This window comes from Chiloscyllium punctatum, chromosome 5 (assembly GCF_047496795.1).
Source record: "Chiloscyllium punctatum isolate Juve2018m chromosome 5, sChiPun1.3, whole genome shotgun sequence".
In the NCBI taxonomy this organism is placed as follows: domain Eukaryota; kingdom Metazoa; phylum Chordata; class Chondrichthyes; order Orectolobiformes; family Hemiscylliidae; genus Chiloscyllium; species Chiloscyllium punctatum.
In genome coordinates, this window is record NC_092743.1 from 53,406,553 (window position 1) to 53,433,338 (window position 26,786).

The 26,786-nt window shown below is 39.6% G+C and overlaps 1 protein-coding gene across 5 annotated transcripts in view; it reads right to left on the reverse strand.

The window, feature by feature from the left end:
• LOC140477084 (RNA-binding Raly-like protein) overlaps window positions 1-26,786 on the reverse strand; it is a 910,390-nt gene that overhangs the window by 645,651 nt on the left and 237,953 nt on the right. Inside the window, exon 1 of one of the 5 annotated variants that reach the window (XM_072570324.1) lies at window positions 11,902-11,918. The exons of the other annotated variants lie outside the window; for them this stretch is intronic. The gene's annotated coding sequence lies outside the window, so the exon portion shown is untranslated. Of the gene's footprint in view, window positions 1-11,901; window positions 11,919-26,786 lie in introns of those variants that run through there. 5 annotated transcript variants of the gene reach the window in all.

The following is a 26,786-nucleotide window of genomic DNA, read 5'->3' on the forward strand; positions in this document are numbered from 1 at the left end:
AGAACAGAACTGTCCTCAACTATTCAAAGAAGGAAAGTGGATGAGTGGCAAGTGAGAAACCAAAGCATATGCAGCATATTTGCAGGTCTTGGCATTTCCCAGAAACTCGAAGTTCAAGTCCAGTGTTTATAACATTATGGATGATCAACGTCTACTCAGGGATGATAATGGACTAGAATAATTATCAGGAGTTTGTATCAACAGGAATGGTGGCTACTGACATTTTTCACACTGTCAAAGACAGAAATCCACTTTCTCCAAGATACCGGTGCTCTCAACTTGGTAATCAAACTTACCAATGCCTGGGATCAATATTTTATTACGGAACGATTTGGCTGGTTAAAAAAAATATGGAAAAGGTAATTGAGCTAGGCTTGAAATATGTAAACCATATTTCAGTAGCAAGCTTTGAGAAGCAAACTGAGTGAAAACAACATGGATTAACCACAGCAGGGATACAGGAAGCTCCTCTCTCCATCTCAATCTATTCACAACAGTACCAATGAAATAAAACAACGTTGAAAACCTTCCATTAAAGGATATCTCCACTCCTATGGACATAAGATACCAATAAGCTGATTTAGATATCATTCTCACCCCACTCAGGGATTCTTAAAAAAAACTGAAGCGCAATCTTCTCTGTGTAAGATACCCTGATTACCCAAACTTCTTTCCGAACTCACTACCTGAGCTTTGTGGGTTTTGTTGTCTCATCTTTTTTTTCTCAGGCAACAAAACTCCACCCTCTTTCACTCAAGAAAACCTTGGAATTGGCTCTACTTCATTTTTTAGCCAGGATAATGAAGTTCCACTGAAACATGTTTAAAAAGGGAGATACTAGTTGCAATTGTTGCAAGAAGAGGTTAAGAAAAAAATTGAGATATGTCACCTCCTCACCCGATTGTAACAGATGACATTTCATTGTAACTGTGCTTAAGTGAAAATAAACTTAATTAACTTTGAGTTCCCTGTCTTCGATTAACAAGCCCTGGTAAAGCTATCCCATCCATCTTTCAAATGCTACAGAATACCAATTCAAAGGTCAAACATTGTCCATCAAAGGAAGCTTAAATGGAAAGACAAATATTAACTCTGTTTGTTCCCAAGATGAGAAAAGAATGAATTTTTAAACAAAATACTCCAACAGCAATGTTATCAGTGACTTTTCAATACACAGTACAGCCTGTATCTGTTTTGAAGTGAGGGAAGGTGATGAAACATGGATATGTGACACAAGCCCTCCAAATATGTCACATTAATAGCTAACAGGAGACCTTCAAGTCAACCTGATGGTATCAGTCAAATCTAATTAAATAAGCATTTTATCTTCAGCAGGAGGATCTTCACTAGCTACAACACTGACATCTACCTTGCACAGTAGAAAATTGCCAAGACATATCATGTCTATTAAAGCAGGACAAGCCCAATATTGCCTATTCGGAGAAAGTGATACCTCATCTTCACCACAGACATCCAGTCCCTATATGTGTCTATCCGCCATGACAAACGGGAACCCGCACCACCTGGTTCTACCTCTTACCCAAAATTCATAAACCTGACTGCCCTGGTCGACCCATCGTCTCTACCTGCTCTTGCCTCACCAAAACTATCTCCACATACCCTGACACCGTTCTGTCCCCCTTGGTCCAGGACCTCTCCACATACATTCAAGACACCACCCACATCCTCCACCTCCTCCATGACTTGTCGTTTCCAGCCTTCAATGCCTCATCTTCACCATGGATATCCAGTCCCTGTACCTGTCCAACCGCCATGACGACTCCTAACTACTTTCCCCCCAGTCCCACTACCTCCTTTTTATCTCTCACTCGCTTGGGCCCCTCCAACATTCTTGATGAAGAGCTTATGCTCAAAACATCGTCTCTCCTGCACTTTAGATGCTACCTAACCAGATATGCTTTTCCCGCGCCACACTTTTTGACTCCAATATTGTTAATTTACAAACTATCAAGTGGGATACTTTGTCCCAGATGGGATCGAGTTTTCTGAGTGTTTTTGGAGTTGCAAGTATCCAAGCACGTGAGTATGCCTTCACACTCCCGGGTCGTGCCTTGAAAATATTAGACAGGAATTGGTGATGCCTATATCCAACAAATTAATGAAGAATAACAATTTAATTAGATGAAAATGTATTATTGAATTTTCACATAATTCACGTTATTGCATTTATCGCTGAATAAAAATATGTTTTTCCCTTTCAACTTTGTTTAGCAGAATTTAATCTTCTTTAGTCTTTTTCCACACCAAATATATTTCAGTTTTCTCCAGTTAATGAAGGCAAGAGACAAGAAGACTAACAATAGTTGCAAAAATAATTTCTCATTATAATACTATTTTCGGTGTGGAAAACTGACTAAGGCACGACACAGAGTGTAATATTTGGTTCTGGAAACATTATGGTCTATTAAAAATAATAGACTTTCTGCAGTTAACTGCATCATTAGTGGTTTGCAATGTGCACTACAGTTCATAATGTTCTACAAAATCTGCGCTCTGTTTTTTCTTGTAGTTTTTGATTTTCCTATTTTCCTTTACATGAATATGGACATACATGTAAAATCTTCTCTTGCATTAGAAAACACGAGTGAAGCAAAAGAAGCACTGTCACACAGATGCTTGAAATGTGAAATAAAAGCAAAAAATGCTTGATATACACAATAGGTTAGGATGGAAGATATTGAAGCATTAACTCTGCTTCGTTCACCAAGCATGTAATATATCTCTTCTTAAACCAGAATTTACATTTCTGAAACATATTGGAAACATTGGGAATCCTTAATTTGCTTCCCTCCATTTTATCCAGGCTGGGCAGCAGCTAAAAATGGTGCAGCTGAAATGCAAGGTATACTCCTAGTCAATTTCAAAATGCCTGAATTTCCAAGCATATGATATGAATGCCTGAGTCAGACTAGAGCCTCGTTAAAGTGTGCAAATCACATTGCTATTATATAAACTAGGACCTCAATGCTATTTTAAACTGGAAAAGCGCTGAGAGTTTGTGGCAACTGCTCTGGCACCTACAGCTGGTCTGAGGAGGAAAATAGGTTTATAGGATATTCAGAGGTTTAATTTATGAGTTCAGAAAGAGCAGGAATGCCCCCACTCCATTCCAAGGCCACCAGTCCCCATAAAACAATTGCAGGGATAAAAGCACCTACTGAAGATACCGAGTATGTGAAGTACAAACAGAAAATGCTGGGGAAACACAGCACAAGTGAAGAGAGAAAAAGAGTCAACATTTCAAGTCCTATATGACTCTTCTTTAAAAGAAGAGTACTGAAGAAAAGACAAAACTAAACAAACTCTGATTCTCACTCCACAAATACTGCCATCTCTATTAAGTTTCTCCAGAGAACTGCAAGGCGTGTGTCTATTCCTTCCAAAGTGACAACTGCCAAAGGACATCATTCCTTGCATTTAGCATTTTGGTTGGGAAATGGGTTGGTTAAGAAGTGTCTGAATGTTGTGTGGTTCATATTGTTAACATTTCAACTAATCTGCTCATTTTTATTACAAAATTTGAGCTAAAAATGTAATTCCACCAAAATCCAAATGTACAAAATCCATCAAATATCATATGGAACCTTATAGATCAAATTCAATTCCTGCTGAAAAACAAGATTGTTTCAATGAGAAGCAACTCCAAACTCAATAACAAGTTGGTTTCTTCAATAATGATTTCTTGGTTCTAAATCAGTGATTACTGATTTCCTTAGTACATTTTGCCAAACCACTATTTCAGAAGAATATTTTTCTCAACTCTTGGACAGTTGGTATTGTTCACTGTTTTACAAAAAAATAGTGCAACTTCTTAAATGAATATATTTAGAACTGGCTCTATCATATTACTGTAGTTAGATCTCTTTTCCCCCCAAACCCTCTTGATAATTGCATGTTTTCATCAATTGGATGTAAATTTACAATTTTAGCTTGGTAAAGTTAACACTGATAGAAAATAAATATTTAAAATTAGAATTAAGAAACCTAAAATTTGTTTTAAAAACAATTATTCATTCTAGTTCATGAATATATTTTTACTTTTTCTGACCCCTCAACAATAATTGGTATTTATATCGCAGCATTGACAAACCAAAATGTCCGAAGAAACTTCAAAGAAGCATTGTCAAACAAATTTGGCATTAAACCATATAGGCAGACACTAGAACATGTAAGCATATGTACAGCCAATTTGATTGAATTACTCAAGGTGGTGGTTAGGTATGTAGATCAGGGTAGAGCCATTGGTGTCGTCTACGTAGACTTCAGTAAGGCCCACAGTAAGGTCTTGCATGGTAGACTGATTAAGAAGCCCAGAGCCCATGGCATCCTGGGTAAATTGGATCCAAAACTGGCTCAGTGGAAGGAAGCAGCAGATGACTGTCAATGGGTAATTGTTATGATTGGAAGCTGGTGTACTACAGACTTCAGTGCTTGCCCCTTTGCTGTTTGGAGGACACATTAGTGATGTGGACATGAATGCAATTGGTATGATCAATAAGTGCTCAGATGACACAATGATGCGATAAGTAGTGATGAGGAAAGCCTTAGACAACAGGACAATACAGATAGGCTGGTCAGTGCCAAATGGAATTTAATCCCAAAAATTGAGAGGTGAATCATTTAGAGAGGACTGACAAAGTAAGGGTGTACACATTGAATGGTAGGGCCCAGGAAATAAAGAGCATCAGAGTAACCTTGGTGTGCATATTTATAGATCTCTGAAGGCAGCAGGACAGGTTAGTAACACGTTTTGGAATGTATATGGAAATTTTATATTTATTACTCAAGGCACTGACTACAACAGCAAGGAGGTTATGATGGAGCTCTATTCAATGTTAATGAGGACGCAGCTGGAGTATGGTGTGCAGTTCAGATGGCACACTATAGGAATGATGTGACTGCATTCTGAGGGTGCAAAGGAGATTCACCAGGATTTTGTCATGGCTAGAGTGATTCAGCTATAAAGAGAGACTATTGGTGGGTTAGGATTGTTTTTCTTAGAACAGAGAGTCTGAAGGGGGTATCTGATTGAGGTACACAAAGTTTGAAGGGGCACATACAGAGTAGATAAGGAGAAACTTTTCCCATTAGTAGATAGGTCAATAACCGGAAACATGGTTTTAACATAAAGTGGAGGAGGCTTAGAAGATTCTTGAGGAAAAAAGTTTTCACCCAGAGGTATGAGTCATCTGAAACGCACTGCCTGAAGTGTAATAGAGGCAGGAACACTGAAAACATTTAAGAACTATTTTGAAGAGCAGCTGAAATGCCGTACAAAGCATAAGGCCAAGTGCTGGAAAATGGAATCATAATATCTTGGACGTTTGATGACTGGCACAAACATAAGAGACCGAAGAGTGTCTTTCCAGGGTATAAAACTGCATGACGCTATGCTTAACTACTCCTCCAGTTTCAAAGCCATCTTCCTAAAGCTTAAAAAAGTCTATATCCTGTAATGACAATGATTCTAATTTTCAAAATCACTTGCTTAATTATCTGCTATTTTATCACAATTTTAAGTTTCTTTTTTATGTTGAAGTGGATATGACTCACAATGAATTTCAGCACAGAAAGTTAGGCTGTTCACTGAAGCTTTAAGTTTGAAGTTCAATGTGTATGTTAATGATTGTTAATATTAGATGGAAGGGAAATCATCTGGTAGAAAATTTAACTTACAGATTTCATCTGAGTGTCAGAAAGAAGAAAATTACCCTTGAATAAAGCCTTTTTTTTCACAATTATATGTCATTGTGAATTACTCTGATAATTTATAAAATTCATATTCAACTAAAAGCTATAAATGTACATGCCACAAATAAAAGTAATTGTGGTTAAATATTGATTGATTAAATGTGATCTTTCCATTACCGCAATCAAAATCCTCTCACTCTGAAGAGAAAAATTAAAAATTCTTAGAGAAACATTATGTGTAAACGTTTCATGAAAGATTACTGGAAGAATATTTCCTATTTTTTTCAATCCAATCAGTACATTTGGTCCATCGGACAGAATCTTCCCAACTCCTGGATGTCATAGACAAGGTAAGTAAGTTGGAAAAATCAGGCAAGATCATAAAAATTAGACTCTCAACACTTAATGGCAAGATGAGAGTTTCACTGAGCGGTGATGGGCTTATTTGAATGTATTTACATCTCATTATTTCATATTCTTGCTTCATTTATATACAATTTGGTATTCTTCCACACAACAAGAAGAAACTCGATGACAACCATTCCCAACATGAAAGTCAGAGTGGGTACTTGGCAGTTCCATCTGTCACTCACTACTCTGAGCTTCCATCTTGGCCTGCATTTCCCTGACATCTCCGACAAAGCTCCAAGGGCAGCAACTTCCTGTACCCTAATCCATCGAGGTTGGCATTGGACACGCATCGGTCTCACCACCACATTATGGCAACTCTCAGGCTATCTTGCACATCTCCAACAGAGTTCACTACATTAATGTTGCACTTTGGAGCCCACCAACACCTTCAATTACAATGCTTCTTGTGCATTAGTACAGTCACCCATCTCATGCATCACAGCACGATGCAGCTCTGGCACATTGCTGGTATCTTATTGTTCACTCACTTTCTGTCTACTTGGATACTCACAACATCTTTGCTTAGTCTTGCCTCTTTGCCTCATTCTGAACTTAAAGGCACATTGTATTTCTGTCTTACCTTAACCTTTACTCAGACACAAAATCTGTCATGATTACTAACAGTGGTCAGTCATATCACTGTGTTGTGCTACATTAATATTACTATCACACCATTTGCCAGCAACTTAGATGTTAACAAACATTACATGTGCTTCACGAGGGCAGTAAAGGCCAGTTTCGAAGCAACAGAAAGAAGATCAACAGTAGCTGGTTTCATATGAAAAGCGGAGATGGAATATAGCCCTGAAGGGATTTAAACTGTGAATTTTAAATTAGAAGTGTTGAGGAGCCAATGAAACTTCAAGCAGAGAAGGTGAGATAAGGCCTAAGTTTATGGATTGCTTGAGGACAGAAAACACGAGAACGATTTGATTTCAAAGTGACAATGACATGAATGAAGGTGTCAACTGTAGATGGCCTGAGAGGTCCAGTGAAAATCAAAGTTGAAGCCAATGGCTAACAATCTCAGCAGAACTGCCACAAAGCACTGGAATTTGGCAGATCTCAAACAAATGTGGAAGGATAGTGTAGCCTCTCCAATATACAAATAATAACACTGCAGTTGATCAAAGCCCATTCCACCTAAGTACACTAGTCATTGTATCTCCTTAAAAATCTCGTCAAATGCTATTTTAGCTTCTGATTCTGCTCTACATATTCCAGAATGATCTCAAAGGAAAATTCTGAAACTCAACAAGTAATGGTAAACAAAATTTGAAGCATTACGATGGCTGCTGTATTATTACATTCAGGCCCACTAGAATCTAATCTACGCAAGATAATCTCAACGACCAGGAAAGTTACCAATTCTTTTGGACTTACTGATGGTCAACAGCGGTGTAGTTTTTATTATGGTGCTGATGTTGAAATAACCTAACTTTCATGCATATTACCAGGAGATTACTTCAGTTTAATTTACTTTTTAACATTCTTGTTGAATTTCATAGTGTTTTTTGTTAGAAAGTCAAGTTCATTCTTTAAGGTAGATATCACTATAAATGCTGAGAAAAAAAAGTGGTGAGCCTGATCTGTATCATTGTTCCTGCACCAATGCTGGGTTCAAATTCTAGAACTCCCATCCTAACTGTGGGTATCCTTACACACCAAGGGTTCTGACAATGTAAAAAGACAGCTCACCACACTAATGGGCAATTAGGGATGGTGAATAAATACCAGCCCAGCTAGAAATGCCCATATTCCATGAATGATTAATAAAAACACATATTGCAAATTTGGATAATTGTACAATTGGGAGTAATCACATTTTACAAATTACACTTCAAGGTTTTTTCTTACATACATACATTTATATTTGGTGCAGAAAGTCTGTATTAAAACTATTTATTACTTTTTTTTACATTTCTTTGTATTAGAAGAAGTATTTATTCTTTTACAAAATTATAAAAATACAAGAAAGAAAAGCAATATAACAATCTTAGATTACAAAAACATTAACAGGAAACCACCTACTACTCTACAAGAACATATCAAAACGATGACAAAAAACTCCCTTAAATTAGCTTAACGTAAGTCAAATTAACTTAAATTAAACTAAATTCAACTCAATTCAATTCAATTCCACCACTTGCTGCACCTCCACCGAGGCTCCCATCCAAGCGAGTATTAGTTGTAAAACCTGTATTTATCAAATTTCCTCCCCCCAGGTTCCTTGGACCGCCAAATCTGGCCCCCATGTCTATATAAAGGCACTGGTCAGTATTACTGACAAGTCTGTCTCGATGTATTTTGAAAAGGACTGCAACATCTTATAAAATGGTTCTGTTTTCTGGTGCACCACATTTGTGGGAGAATCTTGTGGGATGTGCTCCATCACCAATCTACGCCCCCTCCATGAGACCTGGGTTTTTTTTTCTGACATCTAGTTCATTAGAATGTTCTTCCTTACACAATGTGTGAGAATGTTAAATAATCTCTTCCCGTGCTCATCCAACGAGGGCAAATTTGGCAATCCCAAAAGAAGGGATAAAGACCGCCTTCACCTCGATTCCCAGAATCCCCCCCAACTCACTAACTATGGCACCCCAATATTCATGGATCCTGCAACATGACCATAAACAATGCCTATGCCAATTTTACATTTAGGACATCCTGGAGACACTCCTTTCTTGAATTCAGCCAACCGTTCTGGAGCTATATGGGCCCTGTGAAGAATCTTCAACTGCATAGCTTGCGCTTTATTGCATATCAAAATTTTCTTCACATTCTCCCATATGTTCTCCCATGTCTCAAACAAAATTTCTTCTCTTAGTTCCTGACTCCAGACTCCATAGAGTCTTTCCACGTCTTCCAGGGCGCACCCCCTCTGTAAATGGTATAGGGTACTAACCGAGAGAGTGCCCACACACCGGAGCACTCTTCGCTCTAGATCAGGCATATCGGGCTGATTCAAGAGCGTGGTCTTTCTCTGCATGTAGTCCCTAATCTGGAAATGCTGGAAGAGGTCCCTACTAGGTGCTCACATTTGTGACTTAATTCATCAAAAACACATCAGGACCACTCCCTCAAATAAATCTACCAAACAGGAGACTCCCTTGACCTCCCATGCTTTAAAGCCAGAGTCCATTGACCCCGGTTTAAATCCTGGGGCTCCAGCTAAAGGGGTGAACAATGAGGTCTTATGTGAATTTCCCTCGCCCTCCACACTTTGGCCATGCATTAGATAATCGGGCTTTTACAATGCTCAGCCACGGATTTCGCTATATCTGTAAACAATAAATTAACGAGGAGACATCTTACCTGAGAAGCCTTGATGTCAAGCCATATCGACTTGGGATACTTATGCAACCAGTCACCCACATACAACAATAGGGCACCTATTTGATATCATTTCAGATCTGGGAGATCCACCTACTCACCACCCCCCACCCCCCCAACACCCATCCCCCTCCTCCACCACCATCTGTCCCATCCAACATACCCTATGAGAACTGCAACTTCGTAAATTAATGAGAGGACATCAATGACACTGGATAAAGGATCCAAGCCAGCCATTTATTCCCCACAACACCTGTCTGAGCAGCAACAGCAGGAGCAATCTCACTGGATAGAGTAACCAAGAAAGGACATTCATTTTAATCAAGGTTATTTAGCCTAACCAAGATAATGGTCACTCCTCCCACTGCTGCAGATCCTGCCTTATCCTACATAACAATTGTACAAAGTTAGCTCTGTACAGCTGATGGAAAATGGGGCTAATAAAAATACCCAGATTAAAAAAAACTTGTTGCGACCATCGAAAGGGAAACTGGGTTCCATCCTCCAGGTCAGGGACTCCCACCAAGCCCCCCAAGAGTATAGCTTCCGACTTTGTAAAATTTGTTCTATATCCCAAGAAGATGCTGAATAGTTTAATTTTTTGTATTAATTGGGGTAAGGACTTTCCTATATTAGCCAAAAATAGTTTTGTGCTCTCCTATCTCTACCTGTGCAGCCACTATTTCAGGATCCTTCTGGATGGCCTCGGCCAATGGTTCAATTACTGAGGTAAATAATAGCGGCGAGAGAGGGCACCCTTGTCAGTTGCCTCTCCCAATGCTAAAATTATCCAATTTAACACCGTTCATAAGAACCATTGCCTTGTGATCACTACATAGCACTGCCACCCACTTAGCAAAAGCCCACCCCGCCAAGACTAAAGCATTCTAGGACACCAAAAAGATATGGTCGCTCCACCCAATTAAACACCTTTTCCACGTCCAAGGAGACCGCCAAACCTGGAATCAATCTCTGCTGTCATATCTGCACTGTATCCAGCACCCTCCTAGTGTTATTGGAAGAGCTACGGCCCTTAATGAAGTCCATCTGGTTGTCTTTTATAATAGTGGGCAATACCTTTTCCAATCCCAGGGCCAGCATCTTTGACAGGATTTTAAAATTTACATTCATCAACGAGATAGGTCCATATGAGGCATAGTCCTCAGGGTCTTTTCCCTTCTTTAAAATTGGCCTACCTAAGAGAGCGCGGAAGGCAGTCCAGGTTATATGAGCGATTATACATTCCTAGGACTGGCTCAGCCAACATGTTTACGAACTCCTTGTAGAACTCATTCAGGAATCCGTCTGGCCAGGTGCTTTGCCACTTTGGAGCTGTCTTACTGCCTCCTGCACCTCCTGTATTGTCAAGGGTGCATTTAAAAGGGAAACTTATTATGCGGTTATGCCGGGGAGATCCAGGTTCTCGAAAAAGGATTCCATCTTGCCACCCCATCCTCAGCCCTCTGACCAGCATAACTCCACACAGAATTTCCAAAATATGGCATTAATCTTTTTCGACATGTGAGTAATAGGACCAGTTCTCTCCCTAATGGACACAATGGACTGCGGAGCATTTTTCTTCCTAGCCAGATAAGCCAAATATCTACCTGGCTTATCCCCGTATTCAAATAACCTTTGCTTCACAAAGGAGATCTCTATCTTCGCCACCAGCGTAAGCACTGAATTCAGGGCAGCCCAGACCGGCTTGACAACAGATGACGAATCAGCTGCTTTTAGCCAGGCCTTGAGCATCTGTTGCCGCTCTTCCTTCTGCCTATTCCTGGTTGTTGAATATGAGACAATCAAACCCTTTAAGTATGCCTTGGTGGTCTCCCAAATCACCGACTGATTACTAGCCATACCAGAGTGGATGTCCCACAAGGCCCCAAACTCCCTTTTGAGGTGCTCTATACATTTACTGCCTTTTAAAAGAAACGGGTCCATGCACCAGTGTCACGTGTCTACTCCATTATCCTTAATCTTGACACCCAAGTACACTGCCGCATGGTCTGAGATAGCTATGTTCCCAATCCTGCAGGACAACACCAAATCCAACCAGACCGGTGAAGCAAAGAACATATGAATTCTCGTGTGGCATTTGTGTGGGTTGGAGTAAAAGGTAAAATCACTACCATTAGGGTGGAGACACCTCCATACATCTACCACCCTCAACTCCCCACACACGTCCATTCGCTGTTTAGATTGCAGGGGGATATCCAAGACTCATTGGCATTCTGTCTACCTCGAAGTCAATGAGGTGGTTAAAATCTCCTCCTTTGATCATACAGTGCACTCCAAAAAGTCATTCTTAAAACTGCCCAGATGATTGCAAGAGAAAAAGCTTCGATTATACGTCGCTTTTATTCAGCAAGTTATTTTCACAAAAATTCAAGTTTTGTACAGTACCACCAAGCAACTGTAAATTTAACCCTTCATACTCACCATTCCCAACAGGATCTTAAATGGTCCCAAAAGAACGTGATTCTCAAAATTTCAATGATTATTCAATTCATTCAATAAACACAAATCTGTAACCACAGTCATTGATATTATTCAAGGATGTTTCTCAATGGCTTTTTTAGCATCTGCATCAGTGTTGTTCATGCTATTTGTCAATTTTTCTGAGCGCTTATAGGATGACGCATATATTTTTGGGAAGTTTGCATATTCATGAGAATATAAATAAATGGTATGAGCACTGGCTAGCAGCCATTCACACGAACAAGGAGTAACATATGTACTCTTTCCTGAATTGCTGATTTTAAAGAATATTTATATTTTCAGTGCCAAAGTCACACTGATAGAGATTTAGACAGCACAGAGACAAATTATCACATTTTGCTTTTTGAACACATTATGTCATGTGCTCTGGGAATTAAATAAAAATTTACCTGCTGTTCCTAACTCTGATGCAAAGTTTGCAAATGAGAAACCAGTGACACATTTTAAAATGTGGCACATTCAAACACATCAGATGTTGAGGTTGTTGGTGCTCATAATGTGGTCATCTTATTTGTTGAACAATGAATAAAATGTAAATACTTGATATTTCACTTTTAAACTTTTAAATTATATTCAAAGGTGAATCTATTTCTCTGTTTAGAACAAGAGTTTGTAAAGTTGCTAAAATTTAGCAGACTGCTCACTAGAATGTCTGAATTATTAATATGTGTGAGGAAATGTTCTTTTCAGATCAATGTAATCACAGATATGGTGTGGGAACTAACATGTACTGTAATATTTCTGGTTCCTTTGGAACCAACACTTTGGTGCAGCCCAGGCATTAACAATTCAAAGTGTCTTCAGGTGTCACTGAAAATTTCTTCATCCTGTTGCTAGATATTATTTCCAAAAATAAAATCCTTTTTGACAACATACTTTGAGATTCATGCTGGAATTAATGGCTACGAAAGTAATATGATACTTCCCAATTATTTGGGGTGTTAATCTGCACTGTGCAGAACAACTAAGGTCATGTGTTGGACAAGGAACAGATGTCTACACAGAGAATGGTCATGTGGTAAAATTGGCCTGTTTTTGTTTTCTTTTGTGGATGTGACAAGCATTTCTGGAACCTTCCTAAACGGCATCAGTGAACTAGATGGGACTTTATGCAATCAATGATAGTTGTCATGGTTCCCGATACTGACACTAGCTTTCAATTCCTGGTTTTATTTGACTGAATTGAAATCTGCCAGGCTAGCATTTGAATCTATGTTACCTGATCCATAGGTAAAAGCTCTACATTGCTAGTCCAGTGGCATTACTAGGACAGATGGGAGAAAAGCCCAGTGTCTTGCCAAGTGGATACAAAATTGGCTTTATGGTAGGAATGGTGGCAAAGGGTTGTTTGTGACCAGCAGAGTCCCACAGGAGTTTATGTCCTTTTTTTTGTCATTTATATAAATAATATGGATGAGAATACAGGCAGCACGGTTAGTAAGTTTGCAGATGACACCAAAATTGGCGGTATAGTTGACAGTGAAGAAGGTCATCTAAGATTACAAAGAGATCTTGATCAATTGATTCAATAGGCTGAAGAGTGGCAGATAGAGTTTAATTTGGATAAATGTGAGGTATTGCATTTTGGTAATACAAATAAGGACAGGACTTATATGATTAATGATAGGGCCCTGAGTAGTGTAGAACAGAGAGACCGAAAGGTTCAGAGGTACATTGTGATGATGCTGCTCCTTTAACAAGGTTATGGTGTCCTTGGTTTTTTTCAGGAGGTCGTAAAAGCACAGGTTCTGAAAAGTCTGAGGTTGAAGAGTTTCAGGGCCAATTTAATTATAGCTAACAGGTACTGCCTCAGGCAAAATCCTCCTGTCTCTCTGGCATCTCTCCCGTAAGACCCTGTGTTTGATTTTACCTTTTGCGCCAAGGGGTGTTTACGGGGATTGTTGCAAGTGTTTGGAACAACATCATTAAGGAGGGACGATCTGTTGGGTTTTCGGATATGTCAACTTATTCAGTATTCTGTTTTCGTTTGTTTGTGTTTCAGTCTGTAACCTTCTAAGTAAATTCTGTTTTGTTTAAAACTAAGTGGTTTGACCAACTGCATCCCTCCTGTAATATTTGCGTTACACCTGCTTAAAACAACAAAGTTAGGATCTGGGCGAGTTTCTTGAAATGCTTTAAGGGGGTCTGGCCTAGTCCATAACAGACTGGGGGGTCTTTGCGAGATGTGTTCTATAGTTCCAAATTGGGATTGGGTTGTTGGACTCAAAGGGAGCGAGTGTCAGGTATTAGTGTCTTTTGTTCCGGGTGTTGAATTTGCTTGGTTTAAACAGTGCTTGGGATAGCACTGGCTCTTTCAGTCGCCAAGACATTTCTGGAGGTGGAAGAAGTGACCATGGGATTTTTATAAAAGATGATTAAGGCCAAGCTGCTGGAATTAGCAGACACTCTGGAGCTGGAGCTGCCTCCTTCTGTGAGGAAAGAAGAGATAATTACAGCAAGAACTCAGCATTTAACCTTGCTGTAAATGCCATCAGAATCTTTCAAGGTGGCTAAAATTCAATTGAAAATGGAACTGCTTGAGTTAGAGGAAAAAAACAAGGAATTACGATTAAAACCAGAGGAAAGAGAAAAAGAACAAATTACTTTAGCAGAACAAAAACAGAGAGAGGATATAGAGAGGAAAGGAAGACCGAGAGAGGGTTTGAATTTAAGAAATTGGCACTTAGATGGGAAAGTCAGCTTAAAAGGATAGAGATGAAGGCTGAAGATACACCTAGTGAGGAAGAGAGTGAGGATGAGCAAAGCCCTGGTAGACAGAAGGCCTAATGAGAAATTGTTTAAATATATTCAAGCATTGCCTAAATTTGATGAGAAGGACATGGAAGCATTTTTCATCTCATTTGAAAAGATGGCTAAACAAATGTGGTGGCTAGTGACCATGTGGGTTTTGTTGATGCAAACAAAACTTGTAGCTAGAGCTCGGGAGATATTCACATCACTATTAGAGGAGGTATCTGGGGTGTGTGAGGAGGTGAAGAAAGTTATCTTAAGAGCATATGAGCTTATGCCAGAAGCTGACAGACAATGTTTCAGGAATCGAAGTCAAACCTACATTGAGTTTGAAAGGATTAAACAAAGTAATTTTGATAGGTGGATAAGGGCATTCAAAATAGAGCAAACCTGTGATGCTTTTAGAGAGAAGATTATTTTGGAGGAGTTCAAAAATTCACTCCCTGAAGCAGTGAGCACTCTTATGAAAGAGCAGAGAGTTAAAATGGCAAGACGATTATTGGTCCATAAATCAAATTCTGGCTTTGAAAATCATTTCCGATCCACAAGGGATAGAAATTTAGGGAAAAGAGAAATCCACACGTGGAAAGGGAAAAGCAGATTTCGGTGAAGATCATAAGGATAACTTACCACAGGGAGAAAGGAAACCCTTGAAGGGGAAAGGGAAGTTAAAAGCTCTGGTGTTTTCACTGAAATAAAGGAGGCCACATGAAATCACAGTGTTGTTGGGTTAGGAAAAGCATTGGGAAGCCAGATGTAGGAAAACAGGATAAGCCAGTGAATTTTGTTGGGAGTGATGAAGGAAAGCACAGTGGAGGCTAAAAAGCTGCACCAGAATGTAAAAGCTGGTCAGAGATTGGTTAAGGAGGAAGTGCCAGATCTTTTTAAACCATATATCTGCACAGGAAGAGTTTACTTGCATTGGCCAGGAGCAGCAGGTAAAGAGGTCACAATATTAAGAAACACAGGATCCTCTTAATCTGTCATGCTGAAAGATAAGGAGACATTACCTCTCAAGGACTACTGCCAGAAAAGATACGAGTCATGGGAATTCATGGTGAGACAAGAAGTGCTCAATTATGTAAAGTTAGGTTAGAGTGCACAGTGAAGAGGGGAGAAGTTGTGGTAGGAGTACTGGACAAACTCTCACCTCCAGGTATACAATTTGTCCTTTTTAACGATACAGCTGATTCACAGGTAGGAATGCTGCCTACTGTGCTTGAAAAGCCAGTGGAAACTCAGACAACTGAACTATTGCAGGACACATATCTTGGGATTTTTCCTGACTGTGTGGTATCAAGGTCATAAAGTTGCCAGTTGATACAGGAAAGATTAAAGAATACAGACAAAGTTGAAGTGGAATTAGCAGAGACCCTGTTTGATCAATGGTTGATACAAGCCAGAAGCACATAGATGACACAACAGACATCATTAGCTCAGATAAATTAACTGAGTTACAGTAGAAAGATGAAAATTTAAAGCAATTGTATCAAAAGGCATACATTGAAAAAGAATCTGAATGTATCCCTGAATGTTATTATCTTAAAAATGATTTCTTAATAAGGAAATGGAGACCATCACATATTCAGATAGATGAGTAATGGGCAGAAGTTCATCAAATCAAATTGCCAGTAGGTTATACAAAGGAGATATTGTGGGTGGCGTATGAGCTACCACTAAGGGGTCATTTAGGAGTGAAAAAAACACAAGCTAGGACACAAAAACATTTTACTGGCCTGGACTGCACAAGGATGTAGCTGAATTTTACCAGACATGTCATACATGTCAGGTAATTGGAAAATCACAGGCAGTAATAAAATCGACATCTTTACTACCTATTCCTGCATTTGAGGAACCTTTTACAAGAGTCTTAATTGTGTAGGACCCCTACCTAAAACAAAAAGTGGGCATCAGTATTTGTTAACAACAATGGATGTGTCTACGAGATTTCCAGAGGCTGTTCCATTACACTATATCAGAGATAAAAGGATTGGAGAGGAATTACTCAATTTTTTTCACAAGATACGGATCACCCACAGAGATATAATCAGATCAAGGGACAAACTTTACATCAAAATTATTCAAGGAAGTTATGGTTGACTGAGGAATTAAACAATTCAAATCTACTGCGTACCATCCAGAGTCACAGGGAGCGCTAGAAAGATGGCATCAGACATTAAAGACCATATTGAGGGCTTATAGTCAAGACTATCCAGATGATCGGGATAGGGAATTTCATTTGTACTTCTTGCGATCAGAGATGCACCAAATGAATCTACCAAATTCAGTCTATTTGAATTAGTTTTCAAGGCATGTAGTGAAAGAACCACTAAAACTGCTTAAGGAGAAATTGCTAAGTCATAATTCAGAGACCACATATTTGGACTATTTGTCAAATTTTAGGAAACGATTAAATAGAGCTGGGGCGTTGGCTAGACGGCATTTAAAAGTATCACAGCATACAATGAAACAGGAAGCAGACAAGAAATCAAAGACTCGCAATTTTGTTGCTGGGGATAAACTGTTAGTGCTACTTCCAGTGATAGGTGAATCTTTACAAGCAAGATTTAGTGGACCTTACCAAGTCGAAAGGAAATTGAGTGAGGTGAACTATTTGATAAGGACTCCAGATAGAAAGAAATCTTACTGTGTGTATTTTGACAGGGAAGGAAAGCCAACGGAGACTGTGTCATTGGTTACATCACTGAGGGAAGAACCAAGTTCAGAGGATTCTGAATTGGACATTCCTCAAATTAAATTGGACAATGAGGAAGTTGTCAAAAGTTGGGATAAATTATTGACTTACATTCCAGAGGAAAATTGAAATGACCTTTAAGAGTTATTACTATCACATGGGGAGATATGTGGAAATTAGCTGGGAAGTACTAACCTAACTATGAAGGATGTAGATAAAGGAGATGCTGTTCTGATTGAGCAACATCCTTATAAGCAGAATCCTCTAATGTTGCCACAGGTTCAAAAGGAGATTGAATGCATGCTCCAAGATGACGTATTCGAAGTGCATTACAATGACTGGAGCTTTTGGAGCGCCGCTCCTTCATCAGGTGGTTGTCCGATAGGAAGGAGACCAGAATTGTACGCAATATTCCAAAAGTGGCCTAATCAATGTCCTTTACAGTCGCACCATGACCTCCCAATTTCTATACTTAATGCTTTGACCAATAAAGGATAGCATACCAAACGCCTGCTTCACTATCCAACTACCTGCGACACTACTTTTCAAGGAGTTATGAACCTGCATTCCAAGGTCTCTTTGTTCAGCAACATTCCCTAGGACCTTACCATTAAGTCCTATTAAGGTTTGCTTTCCCAAAATGCAGATCCTTGCATTTATCTAAGTTAAACTCCATCTGCTACTTCTGAGCCCATTGGCCCATCTGATCAAGATCCCGTAGTAATCTGAGGTAAACTTCTTCACTGTCCACTAGATTTCTAATTTTGGTGTCATCTGTAAACTTACTAACTATACCTCCTATGTTTGTATCCAAATCATGACAAAAAATAGTGGACCCAGCACTGATCCTTGTGGCACTCCACTGGTCACAGGCTTCCAGTCTAAAGAACAACCCTCCATCACCACCCTCTGACTTCTACCTTCAAGCCAGAAGGAGCAAAGACAATTTCTGCTTTTGTAATGCCAAATAGACTGTATCAATTTAAAGTTATGCCATTTGGTATGACAAATGCACCAGCTGCATTTCAGAGACTAACCAATAAGGTCATTGCCAGACTACCCAATTGTATCATTTATATAGATGATCTGGCGATTTTTAATCATACATGGAAGGCACATTTGCGACATTTATCAGAATTGTTCGATCGACTTCAGAAGACAGACTTAGTGATAAACCTGGCTAATAGTGAATTTGCAAAAGCCCACGTCACCCTCTGGGCCATGTTACTGTACATGGGATGCAAAAACAAAGGTAACTGGGAGCTTCCCACGCCATTGACACCCTTCAGGCTCTCTGCCTGTATTCCTGATGAAGGGCTTTTGCCCAAAACGTCGATTTTACTGCTCCTCAGATGCTGCCTGAACTGCTGTGCTCTTCCAGCAAATAGATTCTGTTTTGTTTTAAACTAAGTGGTTTGACCAACCACATCCCTCCTGGAATATCCGTGTTACAACTGCTTAAAACAACTAGCAAAGTTAGGGTCTGGGCTACTTTTTTGAAATGTCTTGAGGGGATCTGGCCTGGTCAATAACAGGTAATTCTTTAACATTAGTGTCACACTTGGACAGACTGGTTAAGAAGGCATTCAGCATGCTTGCCTTCATTGCTCAGACCTTTGAGTACAGGAGTTGGGATATCATGCTGAGGTTGTACAGGACGTTGGTGAACCTTGGAGTACTGCGTGCAGTTCTGGTCACCTTGGTATAGGAAGGATATTATTAAACCAGAAAGGTTCAGAAAAGATTTACCAGGATATTGCTGGGAATGGAGGGTTTGAGTTATGAAAATAAACTGGAAAAGCTTGGACCTTTTTCAGTGGAGCACAGGAGGTTTCAGGGGTGAATTTAGATTAGATTAGTTATCATGTGGAAACAGGCCCTTCGGCTCAACAAGTCCACACCGACCCCCCGAAACACAACCCAACCAGACCCATTCCCTTACATTTACCCCTTCACCTAACACTACGGACAATTTAGCAATTCACCTAACCTGCACATTTTTGGACAGTGGAAGGAAACCAGAGCACCCGGAGGAAGCCCACACAGACACGGGGAGAATGTGCAAACTCCACACAGTCAATCGCCTGAGGCGGGAATTGAACCTGGGTCTCTGGTGCTGTGAGGCAGCAGAGCTAACCACTGAGCCACCGTGCTGCCCAAATTGTTGAGGTATATAAAATCATGAGGGGCATAGATAAGGTCAATGATAAAAGTCTTTTCCCTAGGGTGGGGGAGTTCAAAATTAGCGGGGATACTTTTAAGTGAGAGGACAAAGATTTAAAAAGGACATGAGGGGCAACCTTTTTACACAGAGAGTGGTTTGCGTATGGAATGAACTGATGGAAAAGTGATGGATGCAGGTACAGTTGCAACATTTAAAAGACATTTGGATAAATCCATGAATAAGAAAGATTTGGAGGGATAGGAGCCAAATGTAGGCAGGTGGGCTGAGTTTAGTTTGGGAACATGGTCAGCGTGGACTAGTTGGACCGAAGGGTCTGTTTCTATGCTGTATGACTTCATGACTGTATCTAAATTACTTGAGGTGTTGTTGGAAGATGGGAATTGAAGGATGTGCCAGATGGAACAAATGACCTCACTCATCTATACTCAGTAACCTGTGAGGCCAGAGTCACATTTCCAGAGCTTTCTCTGGAATGGGATTAATGTAGTACATAATTTTTTTCCCAGATTACTTCATTGCACTACCTTCATATGTTGTCAAAATATGACGTACAAATATTCAATTCGTCTAACTGTTCATCAGGGAAGTCTGACAACAAATTTGCCATTTCACTAAATAACCTACTGCACAATTTAAGCCTCAGTATAATTAAAAATATTGTCTGGTATTGCGCACCCAAGTTTGGCTGAAAGGGTTGACTCAGCAACTTTGGAATATCTTCACCCACTTGTACATAAATGTCTGAATCTGGAATGAGCTGGTCAGATTTAATAGTTTTAGCTTGTCTTTCGGTGTTAGTCAGTCCACAGTCTACAGCCATGTGGCGTAAGTCTAGTTTTTAACCTCATGAGAGATAACAATGTCTTTTAACTAGACTTGATGTTATTAAATGGTATTAAACCAACACAGTCTGTTAACTTATTATTATGTAATAAACCATTTCTTGGTTACTTGAGTATGAGCCTCTTCTGCTGAAGACTTATTTCTGTTTCCATTTGTTTATTTAGTGCAAAGGTGAGTCTTTGCTGTTGGGTCAGTTTTTAGTATCCATACCTAAATACCAGTGAGTGGTCTTTTTGCACTGCTGTAATCCTTCTTCTGCAGGTAAACCCACAGTTGCGGTAGGGAGAAAGTTCCAGGATTTTAATCCAACAATGCTATAAGAATGTCAATATATTTCCAAGTCAGGATGTGAGGGACTTACATGGGAACTTGCAGGTAGTGATGTTCCCATGTACCTACTGTCCTGTCCCTCTTCATGGTGGTGGTTGTGGGTTTTGAAGGTGTTGTCCAAGGACCCTTGGTGTATTTCTGCACTGCATCTCGCAAATGGTACAGACTACTGCTACTGAGTGTGGGAGGTGGAGGTAATGAATGAGGATGTGGTGTCTAAAGTGCCAGCTGCTTTGTCTTGAATACCATTGTAATTCTTCACCATGATTGGGCTAACACATATCTAGGTGAGTGGAGAGCATCCCAATACACTCCTGACTGGAGTCTTGTAGATGCTGAACAGGCTTTGAGGAGTCATGAGGTGAGTATTTATATGACTTGCCCAGTTTAGTTTCTGTGCAATGATAACCCTCAGGGTGTTGACATTTATGAAAAATACCTGTAGTCAGAATTAAAAAGCAAGCAATGCAGGGTGCAATAATTAATGACTACCTGTTTGGGCAATGGCTCAACAATAGGAAATGAAGGTCCCTTGGAAATATTACATCAAAAGGTTGCTTCACAATAACTACAAATCTAACATGAGAAAAAAAATAGCCCATTTTGACCACATAAATAACTGAGGGAAAAAAAACAGAAGAGTTTTTCTTGCAGAGAAAATGAAGAATGAATAAAATGCTCTTTGTTGTCTGCAAAGCTGGCATTTCCTACATGGATATTTTAACATAAAATTACTTATTTGGCACTAAAACACTGTGAGACATCTGATAGTTATGAAGAGTACTATGTAAGTGAAGGTTTCTCTTTGCTCTTGGCGTAAGCACACATCTCCCATAGAGACGGGTTGGCAGATGGTATTGCCCACAATTTAGCTGATCTCTTGAGGGCAAATTCTATACAAATACTGTCTGCTTCCCATATTGGTCTGATTTGGCTCCGGCTTTATGATTCAATAATTCTTTCTCTCTTTTGTTCTTTTCCTGAGCATTTAAGCACAGACCAAAGTCCCGGGAGATTAAAGGAAGGTGCTAATCACTGGGGCTAGGGCTTGGACTTCATTGCTCTTCAGTGGCCAGTCAGACATGAAAAAGCCCTGGTTGCCAGGGCTATGAGAAAAGATGGAGTTTGCAGGGACAGAAAGAGCTAGGAAGAAGTGGTAAGGGCTTAAGATGGGAGGAAGACAAGGTTACAAGTCTGTGAGGAGGAGGAGAAGGAGGAGGCTACGACATGGGTGGGGGAAGTAAGAAGATGTAAAGTGGGGGAGAAAAGGAGGTTTAGGCTCCAAGAAGGCAGGGCAGGATGGTGGCATTGGAAGAAGCAGGCTGCAAAAGGAGAGAGAACAGTTTCAAACTGTCAATAATGGAATACTCAACTAACTGACAGCCAGGAAAACTTGACATCAATTTAAAAAATATATTAATCATTAATTCACAAGATATGGGCTTCACTGGCCTATCCCTAGTTGCCCTCCAGAAATTAGTACAGAGCTTCCTTCTTAAATCATTGCAATCCATTTGCTATACACAGGCACACAATGATGTAAGGAAGGGAGTTCCATGACTTTGACCCAGCGACACTGAAGGAGCAGAAATATATTTTTCAGATTAGAGATGCAGTATAAAGGGCAGTAACTATTTGGTCAAAATGCTCCAGCTTTGTGTACATGTGGAGGAAGCACATTAGCTGTGAACCTGCGTGCGGAATGCACTTTTAGGATGATTTTCTTTTGTTTATAATTACCTGTCGGTTATTTTGATAAACAAAACTTTTGTTGTTCACTAATGCCTGTTATGCCGATGTGAATATTGTGGCGTCAAAGAAAGTAAGTCCTTCCTTTTGTGTTATGGCATCAGTTTAATTGAAGGCTGATATTTGAGGACACTGATTAATTCTTATAATTCTGCTTTTGTGAAAGGCTACATACCCCACATGTCAATTTAAATCTAAGGTACTGTTACCACATGACCCATCATCTAATAAATGGGTCAATAGAATGTCAGAAGGACCCCCTGAAAACCAAAACATGGTTCCCAAAAATAATAAAGTCATCCTTGAGATAATCTCAAGAAGTCATAAACAAAATCATTTTGGCATAAGACCAGATTTTTTTAAAAATCAGAACTAATTACACAATGGGAACGATGAAGTTGTGTGTAATTATCTGGCAAAACTGTAGTCATAAATTGTATCATACTGAAACCTGAACTTGCGATAAGTCACAAAATATAAAAACAACATTTTGTTGATACCACATAAATCAGCTCTAGCCACTGTGCAAATGGGTTCCAATTTTGTAGAGAAGATTTTGTACAGGGTTCAAGAATTGGTTCCAGGGATAATGGTTTTTATTGATGCTACGGTTGTTGTTTTATGAGCCAAGTAATCTGAGAGGATTTAATGGAGGTATATAAAACCATGAAGGGTTAAGACAGAATAAATAGAAACTGCTTCCAATAGCTGAAGTATTGATCAACAGAAGGCTAAGATATAATTTCATTTAAGTTGACTGGTTAAAAAAAGCATAGGCAACATGAGGGAAAAAAACCTTTATACAAACTAGAGTTAGTGTCTGGAATGCACTCCTTCCTTATATTGCAGTGGAAGCAGCTTCAAAATAGCATTCAAGACAAAACTGGCGAAATACTTGGTTCAAAAGCAATAGCGAAAGAATGTATTGTATGGTGTTTAAGGGAGGGGATATGGGGGTTCACAGGTGGTAGGACTGAACAGACCTCTCTTTAAAAGATCTGCTATAGACTTGATGATGGTGTCTTTCTCTGCTGCCCTAATCTATTGGCCGCAAAATGTGTGTGAACTGAAGCTGTTGACGGTTAAAAGTGGGTAGGGTGAAACACAGACAAAGAATCCATAAGATTCTTCCAGGAGAAGCATAGGGCTTACATTTTCTCTCCCTGATCTTGACACAGACACCGTTGTATTTTATGGAATATTTTGGCCAATTCAGTCACTAAAAAATGCCAATCATGTGCCTTTAGCAAAGGCAATATTTGAAAAGCATCCTATAAGATTAGTTACTATTTAAGAAAACACATCAATTAATACTGCCAAATGTGCTAATTGAGACAAAAACAAAATACAATTGATTTACTACTTAATTTGGATTATGAGCATAGAACTGAAAAGCAAACATACGAATCATAAACCTCAGTGAAAACAAGACATTGAAGAAATAAGTTTTATTTATAGGGAGTTTCACAACTTATATTCCAAAGCATTTCAGAACCAATGACTTACTTTTGAATTATAGCTATCAGCCAATTTCCTCATGTAAAAAGTTCCATTGCAATGACTAAAGTCACCAATATTGTTGGTTGATTGATAAATATTAGGAGATATCAGGAAAGTATATTTATTTTGATTTTTTTTTGTTTTAGTTGCCCTTTATTTTGATTAGACATGGAACATTTACTGAGAGTTTTGCTTTAACATCTCATCCAAATGACCACTCTTTCATCAGTCTATATGCACTGAATTGCTAATCTATATTATGTACTGAAGTCTCTGGAGTAGACTGCTACTGCTGAACTAAGGCTGTCATGAGACATAAAGAGTAAGCACTGATATGTGGAAAGACTCCCAGCAAAATCAGTTAATGCTGTGTCAACTAATATATGTAAAAAGCTTGATAAATATTTCAATAGTTATGGAAATGAATGCTGTGAAGGCAAACACAAAACAAAAAGAAATCAAATACTCCAAGGAAGGTATTGATTCTTGTGCATCTGGAAAGAAGAGATATTGATCAGGAACTCCCTACATTAGTGAGGGAGAAAAAAAAATGTGAAGTTGGATCAGTTAGCAATTATACAGCTCCTGGGAAGTAAGGTCAGGCAGGGTCTACAGTAGTGGCCATTCTAATTTTGTCTGTGATACACTGCGGAACTGAAATTGGAAACTTTAACCTGTTATTTTCGAAGCGCAAGCTGCATGGTAACAAAGGAAATTATTTTGTTAAATTTTATACGTTCTTATGTTTTTACCTTGGGAAACAGAAGAAATGGAATATAATCCATATGTTGAAATCCATGTAGAATAACTTGTGGGGAGGCTTGAGCTAGACTTCAAAAAGACAGACCAGCTGCTAGAATGGGCAGATGTGGCAAATGAAAATGATGAGAAGAAGCAATGCAAAATAAAGGATACAATTTCAAAGGGAGTTCAGGGGTAAAAAAAAAAGATACCTAGGGCAAATGTGCACAAATAATTGAAGCTGTCAGGCAAGTTAAGGAACTGGTTACAGAGGCACAAAGGATCCTGAGCTTTAAAATTAGAAGAGCAGACCACAAAAACAAAGTTTGGCATCTGGACATTGACTGCAGTGGTGTCGATGCCTCGAGCAGGAACTCCTGACTGTAATAGGCCTGGAGCAGGATCCTTGCAGGAAGTACTGGAGCCATGTTTGGGACACTGGTCGAAGAAGATGAACTCGATTGAAGTACTTTCTTTTAGTAACTCAAAATGGCACCAGATTGTGACGACAGAACACTTTTCATTGTTTCTCTCTGAATATATGTGACAATAAATAAGTCATCCATTCATTCAACTTTACAAAACACTGAGTCAACCTCAAATTGGGTGGAATTTTAACAGAAATCAGTGAAGTGCCTATTTCGGCAAGTTTTATGGAAGGTTTCTCATGTTATTTTCTAAGCATGCCTCATTTCTTATGGACCACACCTCAAAGGCATCCTGCTTGTCCTGTCTTCCCTCTTGGCAGAGGCAGAAGTACTCATCACTGTCAGGATCTCCCTGGATTCCTGTTTCTAGTTTGAAGCCCAGCCATATACCAAGTCAAGTGCTGCCAGCCCCTTCACTGTGCCCCTTCAGTTGAAGGGCAGCCAAAAGCAAACATTTCTCTGGATACACAGGCAGAACAGCTGACATGTCTTTGTAAAAAGAAGTGTACAGTAAGAATATATTACATATGCTCCATCCTGAAACCCTCTGCCAGACGGTCATACTCTTTGCCCAGTGCCCAATGTAGCATAACATCTCCTCATAGTTCGATATGGGAATATCACACACTGGAAATGCTTCAGATGGTTCAGCAGTAATAAAAACAAGGATAATCTAAATGAAGAACTGTATTTGCTTCTTGTTTTTTGAGCAGCAACAAATTTGTAGTCAATGGTGACCACTGCACTGAGCTCACAACTACTGGAGTCAGCTTCATCAAGGCCTGTCCAGCTTATTGTGGCTGGTGCTACACTACTCTGTCATGCAGAAGGTGATGTTCCTCCTGCTCAGTATTCTCATCTTCCTCCCTGGAAGACTGCTGGCACACTCCCAGCTCTTCAGTATCCATAACATCCTCTCTTCACCTGCTCCAGCCATGCAGAGCAGAGAATGAATAAGTACATTATCCCGACAAATGCAGCACAAGCCATGTCACACAAATACTGCAAAAGATTGTAATTGCTGCATGATTCCAGATACCTTGTCCCACAGCCCATTCACTATATCACCCAAGAAGTACAGCATTGCACATAAAAACATGTTAGTGAATACTTACAGTTCAAGGAGAGAGAAAATCAAGTTCCATGCCCCTGTGCAGCCTCTAAGCCCTTGGAGTGTTTTTGTGAACTGCAACTCGCAGGGGCTACTTTTAAGATAGCCTATGATGATTTCTGCCTCACAGAGACAACTATCTTCAAAGTGCAATATGCAATGACATGGTCAAGATTGTTTGTGACCAGGATTTATGTCGCAGAGTTGGACATTACATGTAGCATACAATGAATGCAGATATCTTCAATCTGTACCGTGGAAGTGCCCCTTGAAAGGCATCATATCACTCACAAGTACAGCCTATGTACTCAGACAGAAAAACATACTTCCCCACCCACTCTTGGGGAGACGGGGGGTATCTGGGTACATACAGTCATTTTCTATTTCCAGTGTGCATTTTCAATTTGCATCAGTAAGGCAACTTACGTCATTCTTGACCGAATGAGTCACAGGTAATCAAGGCCCCCTGTCCTTAACCTCCATGTTCCTTTC